This window comes from Schistocerca serialis, chromosome 9 (assembly GCF_023864345.2).
Source record: "Schistocerca serialis cubense isolate TAMUIC-IGC-003099 chromosome 9, iqSchSeri2.2, whole genome shotgun sequence".
Lineage (NCBI taxonomy): Eukaryota > Metazoa > Arthropoda > Insecta > Orthoptera > Acrididae > Schistocerca > Schistocerca serialis.
In genome coordinates, this window is record NC_064646.1 from 204,245,671 (window position 1) to 204,269,577 (window position 23,907).

Consider the following 23,907-nt stretch of genomic DNA (forward strand, 5'->3'; position numbering starts at 1 on the left):
GGTTCCTCGCTGTTTTGGGGTGGCATTATGTGGGGCCGACGTACGCCGCTGGTGGTCATGGAAGTCGCCGTAACGGCTGTACGATACGTGAATGCCATCCTTCGACGGATAGTGCAACCATATCGGCAGCTTATTGGCGAGGCATTCGTCTTCATGGATGACAATTTGCGCCCCCCCCCCCCACCCCCCACTGTAAACATATTGTGAATGACTTCCTTCAGGATAACGACATCTCTAGATTAGAGTGGCCAGCATCTTCTCCAGACAAGAAACCTATCGAACATGCCTGGGATAGATTGAGAAGGGCTGTTTAAGGACGACGTGACCCAGCAACTGCTCTGAGGGATCTACGCCGAATCGCCGTTGGAGGAGTGGGACAATCTGGACCAACAATGCCTCGGTGAACTTGTGGATAGTATGCCACGACGAATACAGGCATGCATCAATGCAAGAGGACGTGCTACTGGATATTAGGGGTCCCAGTGTGTACAGCAATTTGGACCACTAGCTCTGAAGGTCTCGCTGTATGGTGATACAACATGTAATGTGTGGTTTTCATGAAAAATAAAAAAAGGCGGAAACGATGTTATGTTGATCTCTATTCCAATTTGCTGTACAGGTTTCAGAACTCTCGGAAGCGTGGTGATCCAGAACTTTTTTTGATGTGTGTATTTACAACACATCGTGCGTACTCTACCGTGTTTTAAAGCACACGGTTGTTTAGGCTATTCTGGTTCAAATGGTTCAAGTGGCTCTGAGTGCTATGGGACTTAACATCTGAGGTCATCAGTCCCCTAGAACTCAGAACTACTTAAACCTAACTAACCTAAGGACATCACACAAATCCATGCCCGAGGCAGGATTCGAACCTGCGACCGTAGCAGTCGCGCGGTTTCAGACTGTAACGCCTAGAACCGCTCGGCCACCCGGTCGGCGGAGTGTTACAGGATCGTCATGTTTCACAATATATGTATAACGGACCTAGCAGACAACGAAGGAGGTTTCATGAGGCTTTTCGCGGATGATGCTGTTGCATACAGGGAAGTCGAAAGATAATTGTAGTGAAATGCAGGAAGACCTAGAACCGCTCGGCCACCGTGGCCGGCAGACTTTTCTGGTGTAATAATGTGCAGGATTGCAATAATTATCTGGAAGCTTTCAACTATTAATCGAATTGATCTATACAAGTCCTAATTTTGACTTGTACCAACTTCTAACATGCTGAACATTACAAGTTTTTGACGGGATTAATTGTATGTAATTATTGTTATACTACGTCGGGTTTCGCGGTCTCATGGTGAAGTACAAGTACGTAATGTCGCAGGACGAATCTGGGTCAGAAAGGGGAATTTGTTAGTCTGCCTTTACACTACCCTTCACCTCTCCATGATGTGACGATGTGCCAGGAACGGCATGTGGTTCGGATTCCACGTTAAACTGAACGTCTGTCTTTCCCGGTATGACTGCTGGGGTACGTTAAGGGCGGAAGTCACCAAAGTGGCGCCAACTTGAAGGAACTTGCAAACAGGGGCTAAACATCACTCTTGAAGGACCCCCCAGTCACTTATGCCACAAAAATGTTCAAATAAGTGTGAATTCTTCAGGGACAAAACTGCTGAGGTCATCGGTCCCTAGACGCTGCAGTCTGGAACCGCGCGACTGCTACGGTCACACGTTCGAATCCTGCCTCGGGCATGGATGTGTGTGATGTCCTTAGGTTAGTTAGGTTTAAGTAGTTTTAAGTTCTAGGGGACTGATGACCTCAGAAGTTAAGTCCCATGGTGCTCAGAGCCATTTTTGAATCATCGGTCCCTAGAATAACACACTACTTAAACTAACTAAAACTAATTTCTGGTAAGAACAACACTGAGACCCATGCCCGAGGGAGGACTCGAACCGCCGGCGGGAGGGGCCGCGCAATCAGTGACATGGCGCCTCAAACAGCGCGGCCACTACGCGCGGCAGTTATGCCACACATTTAGTTGATTTGTAATGTGGTGAAGTCAAATATCCTCCAACTGAAACTGAGTGAACAACTGAGAAAAATGTTCTCATCTTCTAATTATTGTCGTCTTTGTTGTCCCTCGGTTTCTTTAGACAAAAATAATTGTTAGAATTTTACGTATCTAAATACACATTCTTCAACCTGAATATGCGAACAAGGTCGTCTAGACTGAAATTAAGTGAGTCTCATAATAAATTACAACTTGATTTACACGATCAGGAAGCAGATACACTCCTGGAAATTGAAATAAGAACACCGTGAATTCATTGTCCCAGGAAGGGGAAACTTTATTGACACATTCCTGGGGTCAGATACATCACATGATCACACTGACAGAACCACAGGCACATAGACACAGGCAACAGAGCATGCACAATGTCGGCACTAGTACAGTGTATATCCACCTTTCGCAGCAATGCAGGCTGCTATTCTCCCATGGAGACGATCGTAGAGATGCTGGATGTAGTCCTGTGGAACGGCTTGCCATGCCATTTCCACCTGGCGCCTCAGTTGGACCAGCTTTCGTGCTGGACGTGGAGACCGCGTGAGACGACGCTTCATCCAGTCCCAAACATGCTCAATGGGGGACAGATCCGGAGATCTTGCTGGCCAGGGTAGTTGACTTACACCTTCTAGAGCACGTTGGGTGGCACGGGATACATGCGGACGTGCATTGTCCTGTTGGAACAGCAAGTTCCCTTGCCGGTCTAGGAATGGTAGAACGATGGGTTCGATGACGGTTTGGATGTACCGTGCACTATTCAGTGTCCCCTCGACGATCACCAGTGGTGTACGGCCAGTGTAGGAGATCGCTCCCCACACCATGATGCCGGGTGTTGGCCATGTGTGCCTCGGTCGTATGCAGTCCTGATTGTGGCGCTCACCTGCACGGCGCCAAACACGCATACGACCATCATTGGCACCAAGGCAGAAGCGACTCTCATCGCTGAAGACGACACGTCTCCATTCGTCCCTCCATTCACGCCCGTCGCGACACCACTGGAGGCGGGCTGCACGATGTTGGGGCGTGAGCGGAAGACGGCCTAACGGTGTGCGGGACCGTAGCCCAGCTTCGTGGAGACGGTTGCGAATGGTTCTCGCCGATACCCCAGGAGCAACAGTGTCCCTAATTTGCTGGGAAGTGGCGGTGCGGTCCCCTACGGCACTGCGTAGGATCCTACGGTCTTGGCGTGCATCCGTGCGTCGCTGCGGTCCGGTCCCAGGTCGACGGGCACGTGCACCTTCCGCCGACCACTGGCGACAACATCGATGTACTGTGGAGACCTCACGCCCCACGTGTTGAGCAATTCGGCAGTACGTCCACCCGGCCTCCCGCATGCCCACTATACGCCCTCGCTCAAAGTCCGTCAACTGCACATACGGTTCACGTCCACGCTGTCGCGGCATGCTACCAGTGTTAAAGACTGCGATGGAGCTCCGTATGCCACGGCAAACTGGCTGACACTGACGGCGGCGGTGCACAAATGCTGCGCAGCTAGCGCCATTCGACGGCCAACACCGCGGTTCCTGGTGTGTCCGCTGTGCCGTGCGTGTGATCATTGCTTGTACAGCCCTCTCGCAGTGTCCGGAGCAAGTATGGTGGGTCTGACACACCGGTGTCAATGTGTTCTTTTTTCCAGTTCCAGGAGTGTATTTTGTAAGGTCTCATAACAATTTACTGAATCCACAACATATCTATGGACGCCTTCAGGGCTGAAACTGGTAATTAACCGCAAATAATGAAACGTATGAGATCATTCACATGAGTGTTAAAAGAAATCCATTAAATTTCGTTTACACGATAAATCAATCAAATCTAAAGGCCGTAAATTCAACTAAATATCTAGAAAGTAGAATTACGAACAAATAAAATTGCAAAAAACACACAGAAATTGTTGTGGGGAAGGCGAACCAAAAACTGGGTTTTATTGCCCGAACACTTAGAAGATGCAACAGTTATACTAAAGAGACTACCTAAGCTACGCTTGTCCATCCTCTTTTGGAATACAGGTGCACGGTGTGCGATCTTCATCGGATCGACATAACAGAGTTGAAATACTATAAAGAAATGGGATGCAGGATTTGGGGCGGAAATCATTAAAATAAAATAGTTTTCAGTTGCGGCGGGATCTTCTCATGAGATTTTAATCACTAAATATTTTATTGAGGCCGACCTACGTACGGCTTGTTAACCTGCACACGAAATGACGCTTAAGGGAATATATGCCTGGAAATCTATACACCACTTTTTCTTTAAGGACTTTAATGAGAGGTGAAAGACTGTCGACATCTGTTTCACAGCTGTCTAGCTTAAGAATTAATTCCCTCAATCACATACTAAGGAAGGACGAATATATTTTTCTGCATGAGATATTAACATTACAGGACGTGAATTCCTTTTCATACGTGTTTCCCGTTTCTTTAATTTTTAGTATCTACCGAGGCGATTTAACCTTATTTTGTAAATATTTTTGTCCTAAATCTGAAAATACGTGTATCAAATGATAAAACAGATACCTGAAGGCTTGTTGCGGTGCGATTACAAATGTGACGTCAGTAAGAAATGACAGGCAACTTACCACGTACTGTAGACGTCCGTCAGAGAGTAGAAATATCTCTGAAGTGAGCATTCAGGTGCGGAAAATTGATTTTCTGTTGTCAACGTACACTGCCATCGTGATCACATGTTCTGAGGATGGCGTAGTTTTGTCTGTAACGTGTCCTAGAAATTCTGAATGTCATTATATCGCAAGTATAGACAGAATCCCTTCGTAGGTGCTGTGGATTTGGTATAGCCGTTTTGTAGACACTATAACAATTTGAACTTGATACCGGGAATAAAATGGGCTCTTAGCTTTGAGGAGCAAAATCAACAGAGGTCACGTAGCTCACGTCACGTTAGCCTGTATTTACTTTGGCTGTCACGTCACGTCACATAAGTTCGCTTAGCCCATTACCGAAAGGCGAAAGTGAGGTTATGAATCACCATCTGTGAACTAACAACGGCAACGTATATTAATGGCAAAGCAATCTTCATAATGTAGGTTCCCGATCAGTTTTATTTGTAAAATTGCTGAAAGGGAAATAACATTTCAAAACTTCGACATTTGTTCAAATGGTTCAAATGGCTCTGAGCACTATGCGACTTAATTTCTGAGGTCATCAGTCGCCTAGAACTTAGAACTAATTAAACCTAACTAACCCAAAGACATCACACACACCCATGCCCGAGGCAGGATTCGAACCTGCGACCGTAGCGGTCACGCGGTTCCAGACTGAAGCGCCTTTAACCGCACGGCCACACCGGCCGGCTCGACATTTGTTTGGAAGGGAAACTATACGCATACAAAATACATCGAACAATAGCTATAAATGAATAAATGGAGCCTGTTTACCTCATCCCTTATAGTTATTCCTTACTTAACTAATTATGTCATAAGTAACTATATATTTCTCCTTCATTTAAGTTGACTGTTTTACTTAAAACGTTATTTAATGAAAACTATTTCGTTAACTTATGTTCTTACTTATGCGGGGTGAATATTAATAAAACCGACAAACTACAGGCCGGGTACCTGAGTGAAAATGGAGGGAGAACTATGAAAATGTGTCCGAAAATGCATCGTTGCCACGGTAGACGGCTCTGACGAATAATAGTTCCTCTGACCATGCACCGTGTGTTCCTCGTGAGTTGCAGGCTGTGTGATTTACACAGCGCACTGTTAGCAAGAGAATGATGCCGTATTCATGTCGGGAACAAGCCGAGATAGCGTTTGTGTATGGCCAGCACGGCTATACCAAAACAAGTACCATCACAGAAACCAACCACATCACACAACGTTTCAATCACTTATGCGATCACGGGTCCTTTCAGACAGACGAACATACAGGGAGGTAGTGGACTGTGCGTACATCGGATTTGGAGGACCATGCTGCCTTTCAACCGTTTTCATCAGCTCGGCCACAAACATCATCTCGGCTTGTTCCACACATGACTACTGGACCATTCTGCTGCTTATCGTACGCTGTGTCATTCACATAGCCTGCAGCGTACAAGTGAATACGCGGCACGTGGTCAGAAGAACTTTCATTCGTCAGCCCCGTCCAGCGTGGCAACGATGTATTCCCAGATACGTGTTCACAGGACTTTTTTTCCTCGATTTCCAGTCAGGAAATGCTGTTTTTCGACTTTAGTAATGTTCACCCTGTATACGTTGTGGTGGTCAGCTCTGCTCTGTTGTTATAAAAATCATTTTTCGCTTTCAGATATCTGACCTAGCTTGCGTAAGAAAACCGAATGGAAAAACATCCAAGTCGTCATGGAACATTTACAATTTGCCGTATAAACCAAGCACTATAATAAAAATTAAGTTTAAGAAGAAACAAAAGCACAATATATACAGTATATATACACTCCTGGAAATTGAAATAAGAACACCGTGAATTCATTGTCCCAGGAAGGGGAAACTTTATTGACACATTCCTGCGGTCAGATACATCACATGATCACACTGACAGAACCACAGGCACATAGACACAGGCAACAGAGCATGCACAATGTCGGCACTAGTACAGTGTATATCCACCTTTCGCAGCAATGCAGGCTGCTATTCTCCCATGGAGACGATCGTAGAGATGCTGGATGTAGTCCTGAGGAACGGCTTGCCATGCCATTTCCACCTGGCGCCTCAGTTGGACCAGCGTTCGTGCTGGACGTGCAGACCGCGTGAGACGTCGCTTCATCCAGTCCCAAACATGCTCAATGGGGGACAGATCCGGAGATCTTGCTGGCCAGGGTAGTTGACTTACACCTTCTAGAGCACGTTGGGTGGCACGGGATACATGCGGACGTGCATTGTCCTGTTGGAACAGCAAGTTCCCTTGCCGGTCTAGGAATGGTAGAACGATGGGTTCGATGACGGTTTGGATGTACTGTGCACTACTCAGTGTCCCCTCGACGGTCACCAGTGGTGTACGGCCAGTGTAGGAGATCGCTCCCCACACCATGATGCCGGGTGTTGGCCCTGTGTGCCTCGGTCGTATGCAGTCCTGATTGTGGTGCTCACCTGCACGGCGCCAAACACGCATACGACCATCATTGGCACCAAGGCAGAAGCGACTCTCATCGCTGAAGACGACACGTCTCCATTCGTCCCTACATTCCGCCTGTCGCGACACCACTGGAGGCGGGCTGCACGATGTTGGGGCGTGAGCGGAAGACGGCCTAACGGTGTGCGGGACCGTAGCCCAGCTTCATGGAGACGGTTGCGAATGGTCCTCGCCGATACCCCAGGAGCAACAGTGTCCCTAATTTGCTGGGAAGTGGCGGTGCGGTCCCCTACGGCACTGCGTAGGATCCTACGGTCTTGGCGTGCATCCGTGCGTCGCTGCGGTCCGGTCCCAGGTCGACGGGCACGTGCACCTTCCGCCGACCACTGGCGACAACATCGATGTACTGTGGAGACCTCACGCCCCACGTGTTGAGCAATTCGGCGGTACGTCCACCCGGCCTCCCGCATGCCCACTATACGCCCTCGCTCAAAGTTCGTCAACTGCACATACGGCTCACGTCCACGCTGTCGCGGCATGCTACCAGTGTTAAAGACTGCGATGGAGCTCCGTATGCCACGGCAAACTGGCTGACACTGACGGCGGCGGTGCACAAATGCTGCGCAGCTAGCGCCATTCGACGGCCATCACCGCGGTTCCTGGTGTGTCCGCTGTGCCGTGCGTGTGATCATTGCTTGTACAGCCCTCTCGCAGTGTCCGGAGCAAGTATGGTGGGTCTGACACACCGGTGTCAATGTGTTCTTTTTTCCATTTCCAGGAGTGTATATAACGAGTGAGCGCAGTGAAAATAGGTTAACTTAGCCTTGTTAACAGACGACGGTACCGTTAAAGCTATCTTCCCTAGAAACGTGCCGGCCGGAGTGGCCGCGCGGTTAAAGGCGCTTCAGTCTGGAACCGCACGACCGCTACGGTCGCAGGTTCGAATCCTGCCTCGGGCATGGATGTGTGTGACGTCCTTAGGTTAGTTAGGTTTAAGTAGTTCTAAGTTCTAGGGGACTTATGACCACAGCAGTTGAGTCCCATAGTGCTCAGAGCCATTTGAACCATTTGAACCCTAGAAACGTCGACGTGGTGTGACGTAACGATCCTTTGATAGCCTGTGTGAATGTTGCCATTTGAAATGCATTGTGAAATAGCTCTACGAGAACTGACGTGACGTGAGGTGAAATGGCGGTACGGTCAATGAGAACCGGGCTTATACAAACAACGTCATCCAGAGATCACGTGGCAATTCCAACTTAATGTTGACAACATTCGCAGAGCGCAATGCTCACTTCAGAGATATTTCTAATCTATGAGATCCACCAGGATGTTGCCACGAAATTTGAGTACAGCTACTAGTATGTCCGCTGCCATTATTCGCCTTCTGCAGGAGTCCCTGGTGAAACATCGAAAACGTTTCCTCCTAGAATTGGTTCGTAGAAACAGACACTGGTATGACATTCTTTCAACGAGTCTAACTTTAATTTGCATAAGTACAGTGGTGCATTATTCACAATCATAACGTACTCTTACTGGCATTAGGTATGATGAGTGACACCTGCTACTACGAACTACATGTCATTTCAAAAGTGGCCACTACGTGAAGAAAGTCATAACTTTATCCACTGTGTTTCTCGTGCTGTGTTCCAATAGTACTGCATATTCTCATGTTGGAAGGAAGGTCCAAAACTTCTTATTTACGTGACAAATATTGAAAATTCAATTGCCAGCCCAGTCCTCCTAAATTGCGTTCATTGAACATTTCTGACATTTCGTAGGTCTATGAGGCACTAGTGATGTCTATCCGTCTGTACTCAATACATTTTAACTTTCGAATCATAAATGGTATCTGCAAACATTCAAAACCTACATAGAAACGGAAGTACGACTTCAAACAGCCAATATCGCTATTGTACAGCATTTATAGTGACGACCGGTTTAGCAAACTACGTTGCCATCATCAGAACTGTAATGCATTTGATCAAGACTCCGTGAAATGTACTGCAGAAGGTACGTACTGTGGTGTCACCGCCAGACACCACACTTGCTAGGTGGTAGCTTAAATCGGCCGCGGTCCATTTAGTACATGTCGGACCCGTGTGTCGCCACTGTGTGATCGCAGACCGAGCGCCACCACAAGGCAGGTCTCTAGATACGGACTAGCACTCGCCCCAGTTGTACGACGACTTTGCTAGCGACTACACTGACGAAGCCTTTCTCTCATTTGCCGAGAGACAGTTAGAATAGCCTTCAGCTAAGTCCATGGCTACGACCTAGCAAGGCGCCATTAACCATTTTAAGATAGAGTCTCACTTGTATCATCAAGGAATGCTGTATTCACAAATAATGGATTAAAAGTTAAGTAGAATAGCAGCTACGTACTTTTCTTGCTACCATTCATTACGTATCCTGTTTCAGACCTCTCTCTAGATTAACGCGTGCCTTTTGGCTACTTCAGTGTGGCGTAGCTGTCTTGTTACGCCACAACAGTTGGCGCCGAGTCAACGGAAAGGGTCTTGTTCTTTCTCATTGCTTACATTTACTTGTGTCATGGCTTCGCCTCAATCTCCAGATGTACTGTCCGAATTTTATCGCTTGCAGAATCAGCAGACGCAGGCGTTATTGGATGCCCTTGGACAGCTCGTCCAGGGTCAACGTGCCATTCAAACCGATGCGGCGGCCGCCGCTTCACCGCTACCGCAGCCACAACACGCAGTTGCACCGCCGTTTCACAAGTTTGACCCAACCCAAGAGACGTGGACTGAGTGGTCGCGCCAATTTGGATTTCATCTCGCCGCCTACAGAATTCAAGGTAATGAGCGGCAGCCTCACTTATTATCCTGTGTCGGTGTGTCCACCTACCGTGTGATAGTGAAATTGTTTCCCCGACGCGACGTAGCAACTCTGTCCTACGACGAAATTTTGTCGGCATTGGACGCCTATTTCAAGGAAACAGTAATTGTCGTTGCAAAGAGGTATACTTTCTTTCGTATGAAACGTACGGCCGGTCAGACTAATAGGGAGTGGGCTGCAACGTTGCACAGCCTTACAAGGGATTGTACTTTTGAGTGTGAATGTGGACTCCCTTATTCAGATACAATGGTACGTGATGCAATTGCACAGAACGTTTCTGATGTTCGTATACGGGAGCAAATTTTGAAACTTGTCAATCCCTCCCTTCAACAAGTGATAGACATATTGGATAGGCAAGACACACTTGACTTTGCTCAGGAATCATTTGCAACTTCGCCAGCCGTGTGTAACATTAACCGGCCCGCCGGGCGCGCTGCGCGGCCCGGTAAACTGCCCTCGCGCACGTCCGCGCAGCTGCCGCCACGCTCTAAACCAGGTGTGCCGCGCCAGCATATAAATGCAGTGAAATCATGCCCGCGGTGTGCTACTAGACATTCGCGTGAACATTGCCCGTCACGCCAAGCTATTTGTTTTTACTGTAATAAAAAAGGACATGTTCAAAGTGTTTGCCAGAAAAAGCTCAGATCAGACACTCTTAATCATTCCAGGCCCTTTGCTTCGCGCCGGAATCGAACCAAGAATTCTCAGGCTCGTGAACCTTCGCCCATGGCCATTCATGTAGTTAATTCCTCTTCGTCCAGTGCCACTGTCTCTAACAGTGACTGTGTTCGTCCCACAAAAAGTGTGCGTCGACGTCGCCGGAAATCACGTCAATTAGCAAGTGATTCTGTACCTGAATCAGTTCAAATTGCACGAGACAGTCGCTCTTGTCGTCAGCAGGACAATAAACTTTTTGTAGATTTGGACTTTAATGGCAAGGTCATACCATTCCAGCTCGATACCGGAGCTGCAGTTTCATTGATCAATCATGACACGTACAAACAACTGGGCAAACCTCCGTTGCGTGCCGCAAATGTTAAGTTAAATACATATTCAGGACAGCAGATCCCTGTGTTAGGACAGTGCACTCTTCTTGCAACATACAAGGGACAAACAAAACTTGTGTCATTTTACGTTCTTCGTTCTCCTACTGCAGTGGACTTGTTTGGTTTAGATTTATTTCAATTGTTTAACATGTCTATAGTAAATGAGGTCCTATCAGTGAATCAGACTGTGCCTTCAGACAGTGTTTCTCGTCTGTGTGAAGAATTTGCAGACATATTTGCACCGGGCCTTGGTTGCGCTAAGAACTATGAAGCACATTTGGAACTGAAAGTAAACGCGCAACCGAAATTTTTCAGAGCGCGCAATGTTCCCCACGCATTGCATGATGAGGTCGCAAGAACATTACACGATTTAGAATCACAAGGTGTGAGTGAATGTGCGCAATGCCTCTTCCATTTCAGCCCCGCTTCATCACTTACGCCGTACAGGTGTTCCGTTCGTCTGGACGACGGAATGCGAACGCGCCTTTCGCCAGTTGAAATCGGCATTGCTTTCTAATACTTGTCTTACGCCATTCGATCCCCAGAAAACCCCTTTTGTTGATGGTAGATACATCGGATTTCGGGATCGGTGCTGTGCTTGCGCACAAAGTAGGCTCGCATGATCGCCCTATTGCCTTTGCGTCCAAATTGCTCTCATCTGCGCAAAGAAATTATTCACAGATAGAGAAAGAAGCTTTGGCTCTCGTGTTTGGTGTTACTAAGTTCCATGATTTCTTGTATGGTCGTCAATTTACCATCATCACAGACCACAAACCTTTGACGTCGTTTTTTCATCCAAACAAGCCTGTACCTCCGCGTACAGCGCAGAAATTCATTCGCTGGTCTATTTTCCTCTCGCAGTACCGCTACGATATCTTGTATCGGTCCACTGCTAAGCACGGAAACGCCGATGCGTTGTCCCGTTTGCCTGTTGCTGAGGATCGAGCATTCGATTCTTCCGAACTTGCTTGCATGTTCATTGATTCGGAAACCGATGAAGTGGTCGAATCGTTTCCGATTGATTTTCGTCGTGTAGCCACAGCCACAGCTGCTGACCCTGTCCTTGCTACCGTTTTGCGTTTTGTTGCTACGCAATGGCCTTTGTCAAAGTCTCGGATCGAGGATCCGTTGGTTCGCCGATTTTTTGCTCACAAAGAGAGACTTTTTGTTCGACGTGGTGTTTTGTTGTTGCGTTCTGATAATGATCAGTCCAGAGTCGTGGTCCCACGTTCGTTACAGTCCTCTGTCTTACGGCTTCTTCACCAAGGACATTGGGGTATAGTGCGAACGAAACAACTTGCTCGTCAGCACTGTACTTGGTTCGGAATCGATGCTGCGATTACGAATATGTGTTCTTCTTGCATGGCGTGTGCCGAACAACAATCCGCACCGCCGCGGAAACTCTTTGCATGGCCAAAAGCCACTTCCCCTTGGCAACGCTTGCACATCGATTTTGCTGGTCCATTCTGGAATGCTCGATGGTTGGTTCTGGTAGATGCCTTCAGTAATTTTCCTTTTGTTGTCCGGATGTCTTCCACGACGTCCTCTGCCACCATCCAAGCGTTGTCTGCTATCTTTTGCATTGAAGGTCTTCCGCAGACTATTGTTTCCGACAATGGCCCACAATTCATGTCCGCAGAATTTCAGTCATTCTGCCAGGCCAATGGTATTCAACATCTGACATCCGCGCCGTTTTCGCCTCAGTCAAACAGTGCCGCTGAACGATTGGTCCGGACTTTCAAGTCACAAATGTTGAAGTTGAAAGAGTCGCATTCTCGGGAGGACGCGTTGTTGCTCTTTTTGTCCTCATATCGCTCTCAGCCCCGAGATGGTCGCTCGCCGGCTGAGTTGCTCCACGGTCGTCCTCATCGAACCTTGATGTCTTTGCTGCACCCGCCGCATCAGGTTCCTGTGCAGCGGCAGACTTCTGCTTTTGCTCCGGGCGACGTTGTATTCTATCGCAACTGTCGAGGTTCAAGGCGTTGGCTCGCAGGGCGCATTCTTCGCTGCCTCGGCCGCGCGATGTATTTGGTTTTGGGGGCCTCTGGTGAGGTGCGTCGGCATCTCAATCAGCTGCGCCTCTGTCGTCGCACGGGTTCTGCCACTCCCCGTCTGCTTTCAGCGACGGTGCCGTCCGGTCAGCGCCCTGGGGACCCATCTACTGGCTCGCCTCATCCCCAGGTGTTACCGACGATGCCTTCCATTTTGCCCCATGGGGACGCGCCGCCGCAGCCGCCGCCGCCGCCTGTTCTCCCGCCGGCGCCGCCCGCGTTCGACGCTTCGCTGCAGCCGCCAAGCGCCTCCCTGGGTCACGCGCCGCCGATCGCTTCCCGTGACCAGCCGTCCTCCGCCATGGAACTCTTGCCCGCTCCGGACCGCATGACGTCATCGCACGTCGGATACCCCGACGCAATGGAGGTCGACCATTCGGCCGCTCCTGTCTCTTTACGGGCGCATACACCGCACGTTGACGTGCACCCTGGACTAGGTTTTAAGGCGTTTCCTAGCTCCCCTCGGACCGAATGGCCGGGTGCGGGTGGCACAGCCTCGCCTGTTGTTAGGCTCCCCACCTCATCGCATACGTCAACATGGGGTCCTCCCCACGGCGGGCGGAAGCCTTATAACACGACCGTTCGCCGATTTGCGGGGGAGGAATGTGGTGTCACCGCCAGACACCACACTTGCTAGGTGGTAGCTTAAATCGGCCGCGGTCCATTTAGTACATGTCGGACCCGTGTGTCGCCACTGTGTGATCGTAGACCGAGCGCCACCACAAGGCAGGTCTCTAGATACGGACTAGCACTCGCCCCAGTTGTACGACGACTTTGCTAGCGACTACACTGACGAAGCCTTTCTCTCATTTGCCGAGAGACAGTTAGAATAGCCTTCAGCTAAGTCCATGGCTACGACCTAGCAAGGCGCCATTAACCATTTTAAGATAGAGTCTCACTTGTATCATCAAGGAATGCTGTATTCACAAATAATGGATTAAAAGTTAAGTAGAATAGCAGCTATGTACTTTTCTTGCTACCATTCATTACGTATCCTGTTTCAGACCTCTCTCTAGATTAACGCGTGCCTTTCGGCTACTTCAGTGTGGCGTAGCTGTCTTGTTACGCCACAACACGTACGATGGTAAAGTCATCGTTTATGAAATATTTACATCTGATCCTAGTGTGCTTGAACATGTTGATCTATGCGTTACAAATCTGTTGATGGCAACGTAGTTTGCTAAAACAGGTCACCACGTTAAATGTTGTGCAATAGCGATCTTGGCTGTTTGAAGTTGTATATCTGTTTCTGTATTGATCTAGATCACCACCTAACTTGATAATCTCAAGCATATACAAAACCTATACACTTCATTACAGTGTACCGTGACTTGTAGATACTGTTGTCACATCGTGTGGCGTTTTCACCAGATATTCTACTTCTACACGTGCACTCCGGACGCCTCATTGCAGTGCATGGCGGGTAGTTCTTGGAACTAATGTTATCCGATTTCTGTTTGGTTCCATTCGTGCATGGAAGGGGTAGGAAAAATGAGAAATGTTCGGTATTTGCCCCATTCTCTGCTATCTGATGGCCTTTGCCTGAGGTATACACTGAGGTGAAAAGTCATGGCCTAAGGTTGCGCACCCATACAGATGGTGGTAATTCGTATACATAAAGCATTGGCGGAACTGTCATCTGTACTCATGTGATTCACGTGAAAAGGTTTTCGACGTGATTACGGTCTCACGTCGGGAATTAATAGAGTTTCAAAGCGGAATGGTATTTGGCACTAGACGCACGGGAGACCCCATCTCGGAAATCATGAGGGTTTTCAATATTCCGAGATCTATAGTGCCAAGAGTGTGCCGAGAATGCCGCATTTCAGGCGTTACTTCTCACTACCGACAACGCAGTGACCGACGGCCTTGACTTGACGACCGAGAGCAGCGGGGTCTGCGTGCAACTGTCATTGCTAATACACAAGCAACACTGCGTCAAATAATCGCAGAAACCAAGTCGGACGTACGACGAACGTATCCGTTTTGACAGTGCGGCGTCATTGCTAACAGACAAGCAACACTGCGTGAAATAATCACAGAAAGCCATGTGGGATGTACGACGAAAGTATCCATTAGGACAATGTTACGAAATTTGGCGTTATTTAATTATGGCACCAGACGACTGACACGGTTGCCTTTGCTAACAGCTCGACATTACCTGCAGCTCCTCTCCTGGGCTTGAGACCATATCGGTTGGACCATAGACGTGCAAAATCGTGGCATGGCCAGATGAGAGCCGATTTCAGTTGGTAAGAGTTGATGGTAGGGTTTGACTGTAGCGCAGATCCCACGAAGCCATGGACCAAGTTGTTAACAAGCCAATGTGCAAGATGGAGTGGGCTGTGTTTACATCGACTGTACTGGGTCCTGTGGTCCATCTGAACAGATCATTGACTAGAGTAGACCATTTGCAGCTAATAGTGGACGTCATGTTCCCAAGCAACAATGGATTTTTATGGATGGCAGGGTACCATGTCGCCGGGCCACAATTGTTCGCGATTGGTTTTGAAGAACATTCTCGACAGTTCTAGCTAATGGTTTGGCCATCTAGATCGCCCGACATGAATCCCATCGAACATTTATTGGATATAATCGAGAGGTTAGTTCATCCACAAAATCATACATCGGCACACTTACGCTATTATGGACGACTATAGAGGCTGCATGGCTCTTTATTACTTCAGGGACTTGCAGCGACTTGCTGAGATCCCTGCCACGGCGAGTTACTGCCCTACGCCGGGCTGAAGCAGGTCAGACACGATATTAGGAAGTATTTTTTGTTACCTCAATGTACGCTGAATGCAGCTGAACGGTTCGACAGTCGACCTTAAATACAGACTCTCTAAATTTTCTACACGACGATAACGTCGCCCGTCTTCCACAGATTCCCATCTAAGGTCCATGAGTATGTCTGTTGGACTTTCGCATTTTTCACAAGGCATCTCTGTTTTTTTTTGTGATTTCTGCTAGGCGGAATCGATAAGGACTTCAAGTGCTGGAGCTGCACTGAAAATAGGTTGCACTAGCGTGATTACCTTTCCCATAATTCTGCCAACAAATCGGGACCTTCCATTCGTCTACCCTATTTATAATTTAGCCTATTCGTCCAATTTCATGTCCATTCGTAGAATTATCCGTAGACATTTAAACAACGTGACAGCCGCCAGAAATTTACCACTTATCCGCAATGGGAAACTATTCCATCCTTTCTCGTTAATGAGGATATTATCTGGCATTTATTCAAATTTAAAGAGACCTACCATTCTCTGCACCAAGTGGAAATGCTCTCCAAGTCGCTCTACATTCCACGTCAGTTTCTTGGACACACCATCGTCAGCGAACAATATGCGAGTGCTACCGACCTTATTTGAATAGTTTAAGAATATTAAGAAAACTATCGGTTCGATCACTATCCCTGTGTCACACCAGATGCTAGTCCTCCCGCTGTTGGACGTTCGCCATCCAGTGTAACATACTGACTTGATTTGTTATATGTAATGACGTTTAAGCGGTCTGCTTATTTAAACGCTTGTTGGTTTCGCAGGAATTCATGTGTGGTCAGTATATTATTTTTTTGTTCAGCTGCTCATCGATGATTCACTGAGACGACGTGTAAGAGAAATGTACCGATGTTTTTTTCTGAATATCGTTTCTTCACGTGAGGATTTCCAAATCTGTTAGCGACAATAGTCGCTTCTGGGAGTTCAGGCGCCTACTGAAAAGATGGAACTTTTCGTGATGATCTGAAGCTAACATACAAACTAGTAAGACAGACCAAACACACTGCTTAAGAGGAGCACAGTGGTTCAAATGGCTCTGAGCACTATGCGACTTAACATCTGAGGTCATCAGTCCCCTAGAACTTAGAACTACTTTAACCTAACTAACCTAAGGACATCACACACATCCATGCCCGAGGCAGGATTCGAACCTGCGACCGTAGCAGTCGCGCGGTTCCGGACTGAGCGCCTAGAACCGCTAGACCACCGCGGCCGGCGAGCACAGTGGTAGTAAACACATATTAATGCTACCGGTTTCAACTTCTTTGAAAACCATCATCAGATGACCTGTTTAAAAATTAAGAAAATCAGTAAATTACTAACATAATAAATCACAAACAAACTAATTTAAATGTGTTTGAAGATGGTCCCACTCTTTCTTTTTTTACAACGATCATCTCAAAAAGCCTTTTAAGAGGTCAAAACCGGTAAGATACCATTTGTAGGATCAGGGACTAGAAATATAGAAGAATTATAAATTTTGCAGCAAAACATAAATTTGTATCAGTTGTTAACACAAAGATTCTTTGCTATTCGGCGTTTGTGTGTTTATTTCAATCAAAATTATCAATGAATGTTTTAATTTTCGAGAATGTTTCTGGCGAGTTTTTAAACATCTTTGCATGTTTACATTAGGGAGCCCAAAATAAACGCCGCAGCAACGCGAAAAAAAACCTTGATTTATAACATCTTCATATTTTGTTTAGTTTGTAAATAATTAGACATGAAACTTGATTTCTACTGTCAAGGTGAAAATGAAGAAGGACAGTAATATAAAATGAAAGGAATGAAGGACGAAAAGAAAAATAGATTCAGGATGAAGAAAGACATGAGACGAAATAGGAAATTTGTAAACTCGGATTACAGCTGATAACGAAGGTTCTTTGACATATAACAATCCAGCTATGTGCAAACTTTGTATTCGAGTTCGGATTAAGTTGCATAGTATTTTGTTGCCCCTTTCGCAAAAACTTCAAGTAATGCCATCTGTAAGTAATGTCACAAAGACTTACTGATTATCTCGGCAGTTAAAGATAATGAACCATCTTTTAACCGTTTTCAGTTTCACATCGTAAAAAAAAAGTTCCGTAAAAATGGTTACTGAAATGCTTCTGTCCGGGTGATCACCATCCTCAGTATTGACATAATTCGTATCACAGATCAAGCACTGCTGTGTGTTCCACTCCTTTAGAAAAGTTTTTTTTTTTTTTGTCTTGGTCGCCTCATGGTCACATTTTCCTGTGATTGGCTCTTGTGGATTGACTTCAGCATGCAATGGTTTCCAACACTGACGACATTATTGTGTATCGAAGAAACTGAGACAACTTCGTCTTCAGTTCTTTGTATTTAGATACATTGTTTTACGCGATATCGATCAACAATTATCAGGAACAATAACATCTCAAGCTCTTATCGACAGACTACGAGACGTTAATAAAGAAAAAAGTGCAAATCTGACCTACCAGTACCAGATAATTTGAAGTAATAGTGTGAGTAACACGAAAAATTAATCTTTAACCTCCAGTTACTGGACAGTGTCAATATAATCTCTTTAGTAAAATCGGAGTTGCAAATACTGTTTGTTACTATTGTCGCACGCAGTGACTGTAAACATGCATGATCTGATTGATGCACATAGTTAAAAGTCTTTAATTTCAGTGTCTGATTTTTCACGCTGCCTCCGAACAAGCGAGCAGGAGACAATCCGGTGCGCCTGTCCTTCTCACTGCCCCTACGCCAAGGTAAATATGCCAGTGTTAGTACATTTCAGTTCCGAACGTACCGCAACATTGTTTCGTGATGGATGAAATCTATTTAGCTGATATTATTGAAAATAACAATAATGTAGGGGGTAGGACTCATATTAGTATCCACATCAAACGATTAAAAGGTATCTACTGCAAGCACACAACACAGTGGTTTGAATGATAGTTGAAATCGAATAGACTGGAAGTGGAATTGATACACCTCGTTCCGCTATGTTAACTGTAGCGATACAAATTCTTCCATTGGGCTCAGTGCGCAGTTGATAGAAAAATCTAATATTTTAGTCTCCGATTGTTTCTTTTGAGAATGTCTTTCGCAAGAAAAATGTATATCTTGTCGTTAATTATAACCAGAATTTGGAGAAGATATATTTGAATTTAGGACAGAAAAATAACAAGAAAGGGTATAGGAACATTGCATTATATTTTATTACAATATTATAGTTTTAGTGGGCTCAGAAAATGACGTTATTTATGTGAAGTTTAAACAGAAAATTAAAACTATGGTAATAGACAAACTGGACAGCGCAGTTAGAATAAACATAGTAAATACAGCTATAAAATAAATAAATGAATAATGCAGCTACCGTAGTACAGTAAGTCAAAGCAAGAGATGTTTAAGGGGTATTAATAGAAGCAAGACTTCACAATTATTAGTAATCTTTCAGCTGGAAAAGACCTTAAAACATAAATTCCGAAAAAAATGTAAAATTCATTTAAAGTGTTTGTAAGCCATGTTGTGAAGAGTGAACTCTAAAGAAACGAGGTGAGAAAATTAGAAGCAACAGAAACGTAGAGGTGACTTGGAAATAGAAAAACATCCTCCACTAGAAGAAACCCCAATGAAAAAATACTAAAAGAAATAACAGAACGAAAAAACTGTTGACAAGTTCATAAACAAATATCTTCGGAGGAAAGAGTGGGAAGAAAATAAAGTTTCAGACCCGAAAACTGCAAAGTGCTGTCATCGAAGCGCATTGTTTCATTTCCGCACACACCTAAAACATACAAGTGGAGAGAGTCAGGAAGATCACTACATCAACAAGGCGTTGCCTTTAGTGGTTTACGACGTGTTTGTTACATTATTAATTATTTAAAATGATGATAATTTCTTTTATTGTTTCAAAGAAATTCCATTCTATAATTATTTGGCTCACAGGAGCTAGGTTTCCGGAGTTTAGACGGCATGTGTTTTAGCTGGCTTACAGCTCGTGAGCCGTTTTCACTGTTTTCGAACTTCTTCTGGATACTTGCGTTCATTTAGATATATAGATACCATCATGCCTTTTATGACCATTAATGTCTTCATGCGCCATCTAACAGGGTTTCCTAGCGGTCTTTTCTGCGTATGAATTCTATATTCAATAACATAGAAAAAATTTGGAAGTTTGTGGTAAGTTCCTGTGGGACCAAACTGCTGAGGTCATCGGTCCCTAAATTTACACACTACTTGATCTAACTTAAACTAACTTACGCTAAGGACAACACACACTCTCATGTCCGGGGGAGGACTCTAACCTCCGACAGGGGCAGCCGCTCGAACATTTTTCTTGTTCTTCATGTTGTGTAAACAAGTTTAAACTTGTAATTATATACCGAGTAGTTATAATTAAGCTTTTCCTATTTAACACTTTATAACACGGAAACTAATGACTGTAAGAATACCAGACTTGGTAGCACTGATGTCCAGAGTATGGGGTGCATGATTTCCATGTGTCACAGCTCCACCGCCCAGTTCCAACAATGGCGAACAGGCGGCGAGATCAGTCATCGTGATTCATAGTCTCACACACCTGAACAGTGGCAGTACACTTGTTGACGTGACTACGTGAGCTTGGACAAAAGGAGCAGGGCGTTATTGGTGAAGTTAAAAAAAAAATGGTTCAAATGGCTCTGAGCACTATGGGACTCAACTGCTGAGGTCAGTAGTCCCCTAGAACTTAGGACTAGTTAAACCTAACTAACCTAAGGACATCAAAAACATCCATGCCCTAGGCAGAATTCGAACCTGCGACCGTAGCGGTCTTGCGGTTCCAGACTGCAGCGCCTTTAACCGTACGGCCACTTCGGCCGGCTGGTGAAGTTCTAGGATCAAAACAACATTAATGCTGCAGCTACAGATCGAGATTGTTGCCGGCTCAAAGAATTACGATAGTGTCCTCTTTCTTCACTTGCTGTGCGGAGCATGATGAAGTTCGAGTCAAATGGAGAATTGGGCGTCGCTCCGGGACGAGAACGACGTACCGGTTGCACCACAGGTGGTTGATGAAATTGCTGTGCTATGGCAGATGAATGGATATCAATGATACGATTCGCTGATGACATTGCTATCCTGAGTGAAAGTGAAGAAGAATTAAATGATCTGCTGAACGGAATGAACAGTCTAATGAGTACACAGTATGGTTTGAGAGTAAATCGGAGAAAGACGAAGGTAATGAGAAGTAGTAGAAATGAGAACAGCGAGAAACTTAACATCAGGATTGATGGTCACGAAGTCAATGAAGTTAAGGAATTCTGCTACCTAGGCAGTAAAATAACCAATGACGGACGGAGCAAGGTGGACATCAAAAGCAGACTCGGTATGGCAAAAAAGGCATTTCCGGCCAAGAGAAGTATACTAATATCAAATACCGGCCTTAATTTGAGGAAGAAATTTCTGAGGATGTACGTCTGGAGTACAGCATTGTATGGTAGTGAAACATGGACTGTGGGAAAACCGGAACAGAAGAGAATCGAAGCATTTGAGATGTGGTGCTATAGACGAATGTTGAAAATTAGGTGGACTGATAAGGTAAGGAATGGGGAGGTACTACGCAGAATCGGAAAGGAAAGGAATATGTGGAAAACACTGATAAGGAGAAGGGACAGGATGATAGGACATCTGCTAAGACATGAGGGAATGACTTCCATGGTACTAGAGGGAGCTGTAGAGAAAAAAAAAAAAAAAAGGCAGACAACGCTGCGCGCAATTCCCGATCTTCAGGCAGTGCGCGTGCTGTGTCACGACAGTTGAACATTCCGTGGTCCAAAGTACGGAAGGTGCTTCGAACCATTCTCAAATGTTATCTGTACAAGACCCATATCGTACAGCAGCTTGCACCACAGGACCCACAAAGACGTGTTGACTTCGCTTTCCACTTTCTCGCAAGGATTGAAGTTGACGAGGGCTGGCCCTGGACCATCCTATGGACAGACGAAGCTCATTTTTCTCTGACGGGTAAGGTGAACACCTCCAGTCACTGTGCATGAAGCTCCTCTGTATGGTGATCGTGTCACCGCATGTGTGGCTTCACGGCTACGTTCATCATTCCCCTGTTCTTTTTTGAACAGGTTGGCGCTCAAGGACGAAAGACGTACAGCGTGACTGGCCAGCGTTTCTGCGATATGCTTCGCCAGCATGTCACACCCGCCCTACAGGAGAGAGACGCACTGAACTCAACAGTTTTCTTGCAAGATGGGGCCCCACCGCATATCGCTCGTGAAGCTCATCTGCTTCTCCGAAACACATTTGGAAACGATCGAATTACCAGCCGATCGTTTCCAAGCGCTTGGCCGGCACGATCCCCTGATCTCACTCCCTGGGATTCCTGGTTGTGGGCTACCTGAAGGACAGAGTTTACCAGGGGAGCATTCAAACATGAGCTGATCTGAAGCGTAGCATATCAAGAGAGATAGTCAGCATACCTATGAACTTGCTTCGTTCTGCTGTGCAGAATGCACTCCTGCATTTTCAGACTCGTCTGGACACTGATGGGCGCCATATGAGCGCCTTTAGCAGCAGGAATGGTGCCGCCATGTAATGGTATGATATACCGTAGCAGCACATTAGAAGTGTTTCGATTGAATTGATTCTACATTATTTCTCTTCCCGGTATCCTTGACGCTAATGCTACCAAATTTGGTACTCGTACGGTAGTTAGTATTGTAAAGGAAAGTTTAATTGTAACCACCCGATACACTAGTGTATATATATATATATATATATATATATATACTTAAAGGGAGAGATACTGGTTTGTTACTGTAGTTAGTGGTGTGTAACGTGACACAAGTTAGTTGAAAGTCATAGACATTGTCTTAACCTGTGGACATCCGCTGGCTGCATTGAAGACTTACTACTTAAGCTTCTTCGACATTTCTAAGTCAGAAAGACATCTTTTCAGCAAATATCTCATTATCAAAAACTAAAAATGATCAGCAGACGACAGGTCAAGAGAATATTGCCGTTTGCCAGGCATGTGTGCACTTTGTATCTGAAAAGCTATTTGGTAATCGTAGCCTCTTCGGACAAGCTGCAGTCGTACGAAAATGAGCTATTCTAACTGTAGCATGGAATTAGTTTTGGGAATTATTTCTGTACGTCATTTGTGTCTATACCAGTCAGAATACATTCTTCTCAATGATGTTTCTATTTCGTTTAAAATACATAAAAAAATCAATGATATTAGATTCAGTTTTCGAAAAAAATTCTTATTTTATCACTTTCGCTTTCACTTCATCTGCGACAGAGTTACCGCACTTAATGAAGGAATTTGTTTTATTTAATCACTTTCACTTTGTAGTATATGCGATAGACTCAACGTGCTTGCGGGGGTGACAAGATCTTATACAGGGTGAACCAGAACTCCACTGAGGATTTTGGTGTAAGGGACCCTTGGTCTCCGGCGGCTCGTTACAGAGTAAATGTATATGCTTTGTTTTCTTGCCCTTGGTTATCTTTATATCTGTACTGCACAGAAAATATCAGCATAATACCGCAAATGTCGACGTTATGGACTGTGTCTCACGTTTAGAAACACTTGTTCTATTCACAGTAAAGCCCAGTTTGCTCTTCGGCCTCAAAATTGAATTCAGTGCTGCTCTGTTATATCTGTTTTTTTTTTCGAGCAGAGTGAGTTGTTCATTAAAGTGATACATAACAGTTCAGATTGGATTACTGATGGTGAGGTTGCCGAATTGAATCACGTGTATGGGTTCGCTGAATCCAATGGAAGTGCGGCACAACGACGCTGTGCTGATATGTTCTCCCACTGCACTACTTTTTCGTTTGTTTGATAATTGTTGCATTAATTTGTGTTTTGTGTTGTTGTACTACGGACTGTTTCACTGTTATGAGGGTGTTTTCCCAAAAATAAAGGAAGATGGGGCGACAAACCGAACAAATCACAATTACAGGGTGGCCAAAATTAAAGATCCAGTTGCGTTCAAATGGTTCAAATGGCTCTGAGCACTATGGGACTCAACTGCTGAGGTCATTAGTCCCCTAGAACTTAGAACTAGTTAAACCTAACTAACCTAAGGACATCACAAACATCCATGCCCGAGGCAGGATTCGAACCTGTGACCGTAGCG